General features: G+C 43.6%; 1 protein-coding gene across 2 annotated transcripts in view; it reads right to left on the reverse strand.

The window, feature by feature from the left end:
• GRID2IP (Grid2 interacting protein) overlaps positions 1–9999 on the reverse strand; it is a 300286-nt gene extending 290287 nt beyond the window's left edge. For both annotated transcript variants that reach the window (XM_068244297.1, XM_068244296.1), the window contains exon 1: positions 9750–9999. The gene's annotated coding sequence lies outside the window, so the exon portion shown is untranslated. The remainder of the gene's footprint in view (positions 1–9749) is intronic.
• Between the last annotated feature and the right edge of the window lie 83 nt (positions 10000–10082).

The following is a 10082-nucleotide window of genomic DNA, read 5'->3' on the forward strand; positions in this document are numbered from 1 at the left end:
CCTGATACCTCCACGTCTCCATACTTCCTGGGTTAGCTCCTCCCCTCTAACCCCTATAGGACCCGTACAAAGCTATAAATAAAGGTCATGACCCCACTACCCTCATTCTCTTTTTTGTCCTCAGACACTATAGGATCCGTGGTTTGGTAGATATGTTGTACAATTTTCTATCTGCTTACTTTCATTACTTTTAAACTGTTGCTTACCTATTGCTCATTGAGCACCTTACCCCATGCCAGGTTTTTTTTCTATAATCAAATGTTTTTTCCTGGTAAATAAGAGGGCCTTTTGACTACTAAATGTGCCTGTATAAGACCTCTTAAGGATCAAAGAAGGCGTTTGTACAGGCTAAAGGCTTGTGGGGATTCCTGTGTACCCATTCTGGGTGCGCTTTAGCCTACCTGTGGGCTCCTGTGCTCGTGTCTTTCAATATGGCTCCTTGGTCGGGCTCTTTGGGTGGCGCTGACTTAGGAGGTTGCTATGGCGGCGGCGCTTCTTCTCTTCCGGGTGCGCGTCCTAGGCGTCCGGAAGTACGCGTCTGCGCATGTGCGGCATTCCGCGCATGGTAGAGACTCGGGAGAGTCTAGCGGCGGACATGTTGTGTGTGGGCAAACGTGCCCTCTTCTTGCAGCTTGCGGCTGCACGCACAATGAGCACGCCAGGCGGTATATTTAAGGGCAGTAAGATCCGCTCCTCAGAGAGAGAGGAGTGGATTACTGCTCTGAGGTCTCCGACTACATATTTTTTTGGTGGAAAGAGGAGCTGCAGCGTGTATATATAAATCAGTAAGTGAGCATCCAAAGGTCTTTTTACACTGCTCATATTGCAGTATATACAGAACTTCTGCATGTTATATTAGTAGGTGCTTTTGTTGGATTGTGAAGTAATTAGGTGTTTCTAATATTCCCCACAGTGAATCCCGCCGACAATGTTGATCCTGGTCCGTCAGGGTAAGGTTTTATTTTTTAAAGGGACCTTTGAAAAAAAAAAAAAAAAAAATATTTAATAATATATATATATATATATATATATATATATATATATATATATATATATATATATATATATATATATATATATATATATATGTGTGTATATATTAGTTCTATTGGAAGCAATTAAATTATTGCTTGTGTCTCACAGAACACATAAGGATAACACTGGATCGGGCTCCAGTAGACCAAAGTCAACAGTGCATGCCGTAGATAGCGCCACACAAGGAACATCTGGGTGAGGAAAAAAAAAAAAAAAAAAAAAAAAAAAAAAAAGATGTTTTAAATAAACTTATAAACAAATCCCTACCTTTCAACAAGTGAAGCAATTAATTATTGCTTTTATCTTGTAGAGTGCGGAATGTGGGGCAAGCAGAGGCAAGATCTAGCAGAGCCAGGTCAAGGTCAAAGTCAAGATCGAAGAAGCACAAGTCAAAAAAGCATCATCACAAGTCTTCTCGATCAAGATCTAGATCACGCTCCAGAAGGAGGAGATACTCGTCTAGATCAAGTCATTACCACCATTATAGGAGCAGATCACGCTCTCCTACACATAGACATTTACTGAGTAGCAATCAGTGTTGGGCATGTCCAAACCCTGCTATGACGGATAAGACTGTTTGCGAATCATGTTTCAGTCAGTTGGCTAGAACACAGGAAGACAAGTCCGAGGATATATCGGAAATCATAAGAAAGGTTGTGAGGGAAGAGGTAACGGCACACTCTTCAACATCTCTTCAATCCACACAAGAAGATGTGTTGGATTCTGAGCGAGGGGAAGATGATGAGGCACCCTGCCTATTTGACTTTAAGCTTACTAGCCCATTCATAACGGCAATAAAAGAGGTCTTGAGTGGACAGATCCTCCAGGAGAGAAAGAACAAAATAAAGAGTATTATTCACACTTAACAAAAAAACCAAATACGTTTCCAATTATGAAGGAAATTAAAAATATAATATTAGAAGAGTTCAAGAAGGTGGAAAACAAAGCTTCAATTCAAAATCGTTTTTCTAAATTATACCCTGTGAAGGATGAAGAAGTGCCTTTTCTCCAAAATCCACCATCAATTGATGCCTCGTTATCTAGATTGGTAAAACACGTTACCTAAAGAGGATTCAGCCATCTTTAAGGATGTTTTGGAAAGAAGAGTGGACAGTGACCTAAGAAGATCATATCTGGGTGCAGGGGCCACATGTAAACCAGCCATTGCCCTTACCTCGGTTGCAAAAGCCTTGAAGATTTGGACAGCCAATATAGAGCAAGCAATCCTGGAAGACAAGGATAAAACGGAAATCATATCCGCCATGGAGGATTTAAAGATCTCTGCAGATTTTATAGGTGAAGCATCTATGGACATCCTAAGATCCCTCTCTAGAATCATGATAAATTCAGTAACGGCTAAAAGGGCAATGTGGCTGAAACCATGGCGAGCAGATCTAAGCTCTAAACAAAGTTGGGTAAAAATACCTTATGATGGAGTATGCCTCTTTGGAAGTGAGATGGACAAGGCGATCTCTAGAGTCACTGGGGGCAAATCGGGGTTAATACCGCAAGATAGACCACAGAAAAGAAATTTCTCAGCAGGCAGAAGACAGCAGAATACCCGATTTAAGGACTCCAAAGCCTATAGACCAGGAAGGCCTTTTAGGAATAACTGGAAAAGCTCACAGGCCTCGCTGGCAAGGTCGCTCAAGTCTAATATTCAGAATGCAGGACAAGCAAAGCAGTCCTTTTGAAGGTACGCCCACCCAGATATCCAAAGTGGGCTCTCGATTGATGGAATTCAATGATGTTTGGGTGGAAAGAATAAAGGATGATTGGGTAATCAAGACAGTTTCAACAGGGCACAAATGGAAATTCCGATGGCGCCCCAGAGACAGATTTCTGCAAACTCACATCTCCAAGAATCAGCAGAAGGCGGACACATTAAGAGAATATGTGAATTCCTTGCTGGAACAAAAGGCAATACAGGTGGTTCCTTCAGCAGAAAGAGGAAAAGGAGTTTACTCGCAACTTTTTCTAGTACAGAAAAAGAGTGGAGGATTTCGCCCAGTTATAGATCTAAAATACCTAAACAAGGCAAAAGTTATTCCAAGGTTCAAGATGGAGTCCATTCAATCGATTATCCTTGTTATTATGCCAAACGATTGGATGATGTCAATCGACTTACAGGACGCATACCTCCACATACCCATACATCAAACTTTTCAAAGATTCCTGAGATTCCATGTAGACGACTTACATCTGCAATTCACTTCTCTGCCTTTCGGCCTGTCTACGGCACCTCGAACATTTACCAAAGTTTTGGTGGCCGCAATAGCGGAATTGAGACTGAAAGGTATTCGTATACACCACTATCTGGACGACATCTTGATCCTAGCAGACTCGGAGCAGAAACTAATTGCTCACAGGGAAACAGTGATAAAGTTTCTGGAGAAATTAGGATGGATTATCAACTGGAAAAAGAGCCAAATGATTCCATCCAGGGAATTAACTTACCTAGGAGCAAGATTCAACACGATAGACAACACGGTGTCCTTGCCGAGGGAGAAAATGCAGAATCTCTGCAGATGGATTCAGGGAATCATGTATCGGACACGGATATTATCAAGACAGTGTCTTCAAATATTGGGACTGATGTCATCGGTAATTCCAATGGTCAGATGGTCCAGATGGCACATGAGATCTTTCCAGTGGAATTTTCTGAGGCAATGGGACCAGTCATCCATGCATCAGAAAGTCAATCTATCAATGTCGTGCAGAATATCTCTCCTTTGGTGGATCGATCAGAAAAACCTGAGTCAGGGGTTTCCATTAGCTCCTTTCAATTGGATCATGATTACTTCGGACGCAAGCCAGAGTGGATGGGGAGCCCATTGTCTACAGAAATGGGCACAAGGTCGGTGGCCGGAGAATCATCAGAGAATAGTGTCCAATATATTGGAACTGAGAGCAGCTTTTCAGGCGACCCAGGCTTTTGCACACATGATCAGGAATTCGGCCCTATGTCTACAGTTGGACAATCGTGCTGCGGTTGCCTATATTCAGAAGCAAGGAGGAACGAGGAGCTTATCATTGATGAGGGAACTTACTCCATTGATGATCTGGGCGGAGAAGAACTTACAAGCTATCAGGGCAGTTTACCTTCCAGGGAAATTGAACATACAAGCAGACTACTTATCCCGGAATGTTGTTGACAACAACGAATGGAAATTGAATTCCTCAGTGTTCAAACAGATAATTCAATTATGGGGTCTCCCTCAAGTCGACCTATTTGCATCTCATCTCAACAACCAGTTGCCAACATTTCTTTCCAGATGCTGGGTCCCAGGGACGAGCGGGATAGACGCCTTAGTAGCCCCATGGAGAGCATCCCTAGTATATGCATTTCCTCCGGTTCCTTTAATCCTGAGGTTCCTCAAGAGGCTGAAAACGGAACAGGTTACAGCGATAGTGGTGACGCCCTACTGGCCCAAGAGGCCTTGGTTTCCACTATTGATCAGCATGTCTCTCTGTCCACCTCTGCAGTTACACATGGCACAGGACATACTATCACAGAAGGAGATATACCATCAGAATCCGGAGATATTATCTCTAACGGTATGGAGATTGAGAGGAGGATCCTAACAGAAGCTGGGTTTTCTCTACCTGTGGTAAACACTTTACTAAAAGCCAGAAAGGTATCCACTAACAGATCATATCATAGGGTTTGGAGAAGGTTTATAGATTTCTCATCACTGAGGGAAGTGGACTTTCTGTCACCATCCATTCCTCATGTACTGGACTTTTTGCAAACAGGGGTGGATCTGGGCTTGAGTGTTAGTACCTTGAGATGTCAAGTTTCAGCCATTTCAAGCCTAATAGGCCAAAGACTTTCAGCTGATAGACTGATTCAGTTATTTTTTCAAGCTCTAATGAAGATCAGACCTCCTGTTAGGAAGATTCTCCCATCTTGGGATCTACCTCTCGTCTTAGACTATCTCTCAGCAGAACCATTTGAACCAATTGAAACCTGCTCCATCTGGAATTTAACCCTAAAAACAACATTTTTAGTGGCTATCTCCTCTGGCCGAAGAGTGTCAGAGATCCAGGCACTGGGAGTGCTCGATCCACATATTGTTTTCTATCCCGATAGGGTAGTCCTCAGGCCTGTAATGGATTTTCTACCGAAGGTAGTTTCGGAGAAGCATATAAATCAGGAATGGACCTTACCAGCCTTTCCTAATGCAGAGGAGGGATCGGCAATCAATCATTTGGATATCGTCAGAATCCTGAGATTCTATATAGAGGCTACAGAACCTTTCAGGAACTCTGATCACCTGTTTATTTGTCCTTCAGGACCTAGAAAAGGCCAGGAGGTTTCAGCTAGAACAATAGCTACCTGGATAGTTAGGCTCATAAAGGCAGCATACAGAGCAAAGGGAGCGGAGGAGATTCCATCAACCTCTGCTCATTCAACTAGAAGTGTGTCAGCTTCTTGGGCAGCATCCGCAGGTGTCTCCCTTACAACGATATGCAAAGCAGCGAACTGGACATCTCCAAATACGTTCATAAGACATTACAGAATTGATCCATCTGTATTAACCTCTGTAAATTTTGGGAAAAAAGTATTGTCTGTTGTAGATAAATAATCTGCTGATCTTTTTTCATATAAACATAATATTTTTGCATTGTACACACCCGTCTGGTTTATTGGTGCTAGTTATATCCCAGGAAGTATGGAGACGTGGAGGTATCAGGAAAGTCAGAAAATTTGTACTTACCTCTGTAATTTTCCTTTCCTGATACAACTCCACGTCGACATACGACCCGCCCTTAGTTTTGTTGTGTCTGAGTACTATGAACAAGAATGAGGGTAGTGGGGTCATGACCTTTATTTATAGCTTTGTACGGGTCCTATAGGGGTTAGAGGGGAGGAGCTAACCCAGGAAGTATGTCGACGTGGAGTTGTATCAGGAAAGGAAAATTACAGAGGTAAGTACAAATTTTCTGACTTTTTCGCTATAGTGGTCTTATAAGTTGATAGATCTTGGGCAATTTGGTACTTATAGCCGGGCGCATTCTCTAGGTGGCGACAAAACTCCAGAGTTACATCTTTCCCTACTATCCATGGCGGCCTGGAGGGGGAATAGTAATTAGCGCCACCTGCCGGATGTGCCCGGCTAACGGATAAGTACCGGCAATTTTTAGTCTACCCAAACATATTTAGTCTTGGTTTTTTTTTAGGACAAATAGGACTTTCTTTTGATATCACATAATTATAGTAAATCAGGAATTTGTGTTTTGAAGAAATAATAAGCTTGAAAAAAAAAAATGAATTTTCCAAATTTTTCAACCACAATTATGTAAATATCTCAAATTGCAGCAGTAAAACTTTCAGAATCTGATTATTCTATTTGTCGTCTATGCAGAGATGACAAAATGATGTAGATTATTGTTTTAGGTACACTGCAGGGGCACTAAATGAGGTGAAAATTAGGATTTTAAGAGCGAAAAAGCGATAATTATGCGATCCTAGTGATCAGGAGCCAATCAAGTCACTTTTCATTTATTCCAAAAGGTTCCAGCTGTCAAAGTACACAAGAATGGTGGAGTAAAAATCAGCAATGTGTCCGAAACTAGCATTCAAACACAGGACATAGATTTTAATATGCATGGTCCTGAAGTGGTTAACGCGCGTTTCATGGTAACGCAGTGCATTGCGATGCTGCATGCCGTTAGATCGCCCCGCTCTGTGAAAGTGGCATAGGTTTTGCATTTTGCGTTATAATGTGGCCTGTGAACGTAGCCTTACACATCTCACATGCTGTCACTAACAAATGACTAGTGTATCCCTGTACTGATAGGGGTAGGTAGGGTGATCTGAGAGAACCCTGGAGTGAAAGCCAAAAACACAGAGACGCCGGGAGCCCCAATAGTGCAATATGACAAACATTTAAAGCAAATGGTGGTGAAGAATGGGTACTCACAAAGGGAGGTTGCAGGCAGGCAACCAACCACTGTAGGCAGGTGGAGATGCACAAACCCAACTCCACTCAGGTGTCCAATCAAACTGGACGTGGTCGCTCTCTTGGTACAAAATAGCTCTTGATGGTTGTAGGGGTAAAAGACCATAACCAAAAAGACTACCCCTCCCGAAGCTGGGTGTGTGACACAAAGGGGGATAAGAGGGGCACAGATCGTTATAAAATGGTGTTAGAAACAGTTAAAATAGAAAGGGTGAGATAGCTTACCTCAATGACAATGAGGTCAGATAATAACAAAGAACTTTAATATGCACTTGGCAATATGTTTCGCGGGTCTCAGCCCACTTCCTCGGGCTGAATACAATGCCAGAGTTTTCTATAACCAGCGCTGAAGGCAGCATCTGGGCGCCTTTTATCCCCCATGGTATCCTGTAGGGATAGGGACACTATGCTAGCCAATAGAAGTGCACTTTAGCAATTTTTCCCTGGTAATACTGCCAATGAACAAAGACTCACCCGGGTGACACAGACCTTAGCTCACACATTGATTCCCAATTACGTCTGAGGGATTCATTAGAGATGTAATAATCCTTTTCCTCCTACTTTCCTCTGCTGACATGAATGTCATCAATTTAATCCGTACAGTCCTTTCACACTAACGTGTTTTGCGGTTTTGTGCACTGTCACGCATTGCAATTCAAAGTCCTTGAACAGGTTACACCTCATCAGTTGTTATTGTTATTAATTAAGGCTACATTCACTACGCGTTGTGTTGTGCCTGACAAAAAAAAAGCATAAGAACTGTAATGGAACCACAGTATATTGTAATGGTATGTTCACATGGGCACATTAGCACTGTGGCAGAATTCGTCAGAACAACGTGAGGCCTCCGACGCTTTGCCGGACAAAGTGCGCATTTACAGCTGCAGTGAAGCATACTTTACATGCAGTGTTTGCGTCTCAATGCATGCATACTGCACAATGCTACTCTTCTTCGGTTGAGTTGCAATACTGTTGTGTGAAGCTATGCTACAGTGTAAAACTATCCTGTTGTTGATTTTCATGTAAAATCGATCCAAATCAATGTTGCCAACTCATCACTTTAATTACTGCCACATATGAATTATACAGGTTTCGTGGCTAGGTAGATGCAGTAAAGGCACTGATTATGTGTTAGTAGCCCCAGAACCTGTATAACTTATATGTGTCAGTAATTAAAGGGATGAGTTGGCAACACTGATCCAAATTATCGATCTAACTGGACAGAAATCTAATGTAAAATGTCCCTCCCTGGTGCAGTATACTTTACCTGTCTGTGTCCCCAACTGGCTCCAGGTTTTGTCCGCAGTCTGCATACACTCTCCCAACGTGGTTACCGGTGTAACGTGGGCGCATGTGTGACATCACACACACTCATGTATACACCGGCAACCATGTGGGGAGAGTGTATACGGATTGCGGACGGAGCCCAGAGCCAGCAGTGGACACGGACAAGTAACACATACTGCACCGGGCACTTGGGGGGGGGGGGGCATTTTACATTGGGAGGCAGCATTGGGTCAGCAGATGCTGCGTCACAAGGCCGAATCCCAATAGAGTTAATGCTGAAGTCAATCAGGAATCGGCCTGCAGAGTATGGGCAGGCAACAGATCTCTCTCCGATAAGATTCAATCGGAGAGTGATCTGTCTCATGGTCAATCTGCCCATATATGGTCAGATGCATGGGCACCTTTAGGACAAAGAGGAAGCAATCTTTTTAACACATCTGTAAATGTGTGGCTACCCCTGTCACATAGTACAGGGGACACTGGAGCGATGGAACATATGGAAAGTGCTAGATGTCTGTGACACAGTATAGGGGGCACAGGATGGCTGGTGCACACAGAGCAGGGACAAGGTCCTCCAGCACCCAAGGCTGAGACACCAAAGTGCGCCCCTCCAACGCTCCCACCACAGCCATCACACACTGATTGCTATTAGACTAAGAGGCGCCACAGGGCCCACAACCTCCCCAACACCTTAATATCTAGTTATCTGGCTTGCAGTCACTGCTATGCATCCCCTTTTCTTATTTATTTCTGCTTAATACACAATTAGGAATGACAGCTGAATGAATTGTGCGCCCCCTCCTACACTGCGCCCTGAGGCTGGAGCCTCTCCAGCCTATGCCTCGGCCCGGCCCTGGGTGCACACTGTGGAGGGGAACTTTAACTCTGTGACAGTATTGCAACCACTAGAAAGCTAAGACACAAGCACAAGTCTACTTCAGGTGACCCAGCAGGAAACCTCATAAGGAATATTTCTACAATTTTACAGTACCCACTACAGCATGAAGCTGAACACAGTGTACCCAGCGCAGGAGAATTTGACGCACAGGGAGTAACGTAGGCGCCGTCAGAAGACGGAGTTGAAGTTACTTTTAAAACACAATAATTTGGCTTCCAGCAATTGCTGAAAGCCGAATTATTTCATTCCCCACTATCCATGGAGGCCTGGAGGAGGAATAGCATTTAACACAGCCGGGACTTGTGCAGCAGCAGGATCAGCCATATACCAGCTGTATCCTGCGCCAAAGTCTCCTGCGCTGATTCCCCTCGTATGCCATGAAGCGTTGTGATTGGTGAATAGTGTGGGCGTACTTATCATTAGTACCTATCCAAAACCTAAAAGTTCCAGAGGGTTCTGGGTCACCTCCAAATTAACACCAGCACTAGTGACAAAACATTTTCTTTGAAGCTATCTACAGTACTTTTGTTTTTGTACGTAGCAATATATCATGAACAGGATACCTGAAATCGTCAAAAAAAAATAAAGATAAAAATGTCAGCGCTGCAGTTGGGCTTGAGTGATTCCTCTTGAAGCTGAAGACTTCTTTCTAACATTTTTTTCCTCTTTCAATGCACTATAGCGAAGTCTACCTATATCCACAGCTGCACAAGTAACACAAACTAATGCCACAAGAGCCTACTTTACATCAAACTTGAACTTCCTCAACCTTCTTCTCGGCAGTCGCTGCCCCGCCTACTTAGCCGTCTATGGGATGTAAGGCCCCACCCACTCCACCGCAACCCATCTTCCCCGCAACCCATCTTCCCCGCAACCCATCTTCCCCGCACAGAGAG

Source organism: Hyperolius riggenbachi, chromosome 7, assembly GCF_040937935.1.
Source record: "Hyperolius riggenbachi isolate aHypRig1 chromosome 7, aHypRig1.pri, whole genome shotgun sequence".
NCBI lineage: Eukaryota > Metazoa > Chordata > Amphibia > Anura > Hyperoliidae > Hyperolius > Hyperolius riggenbachi.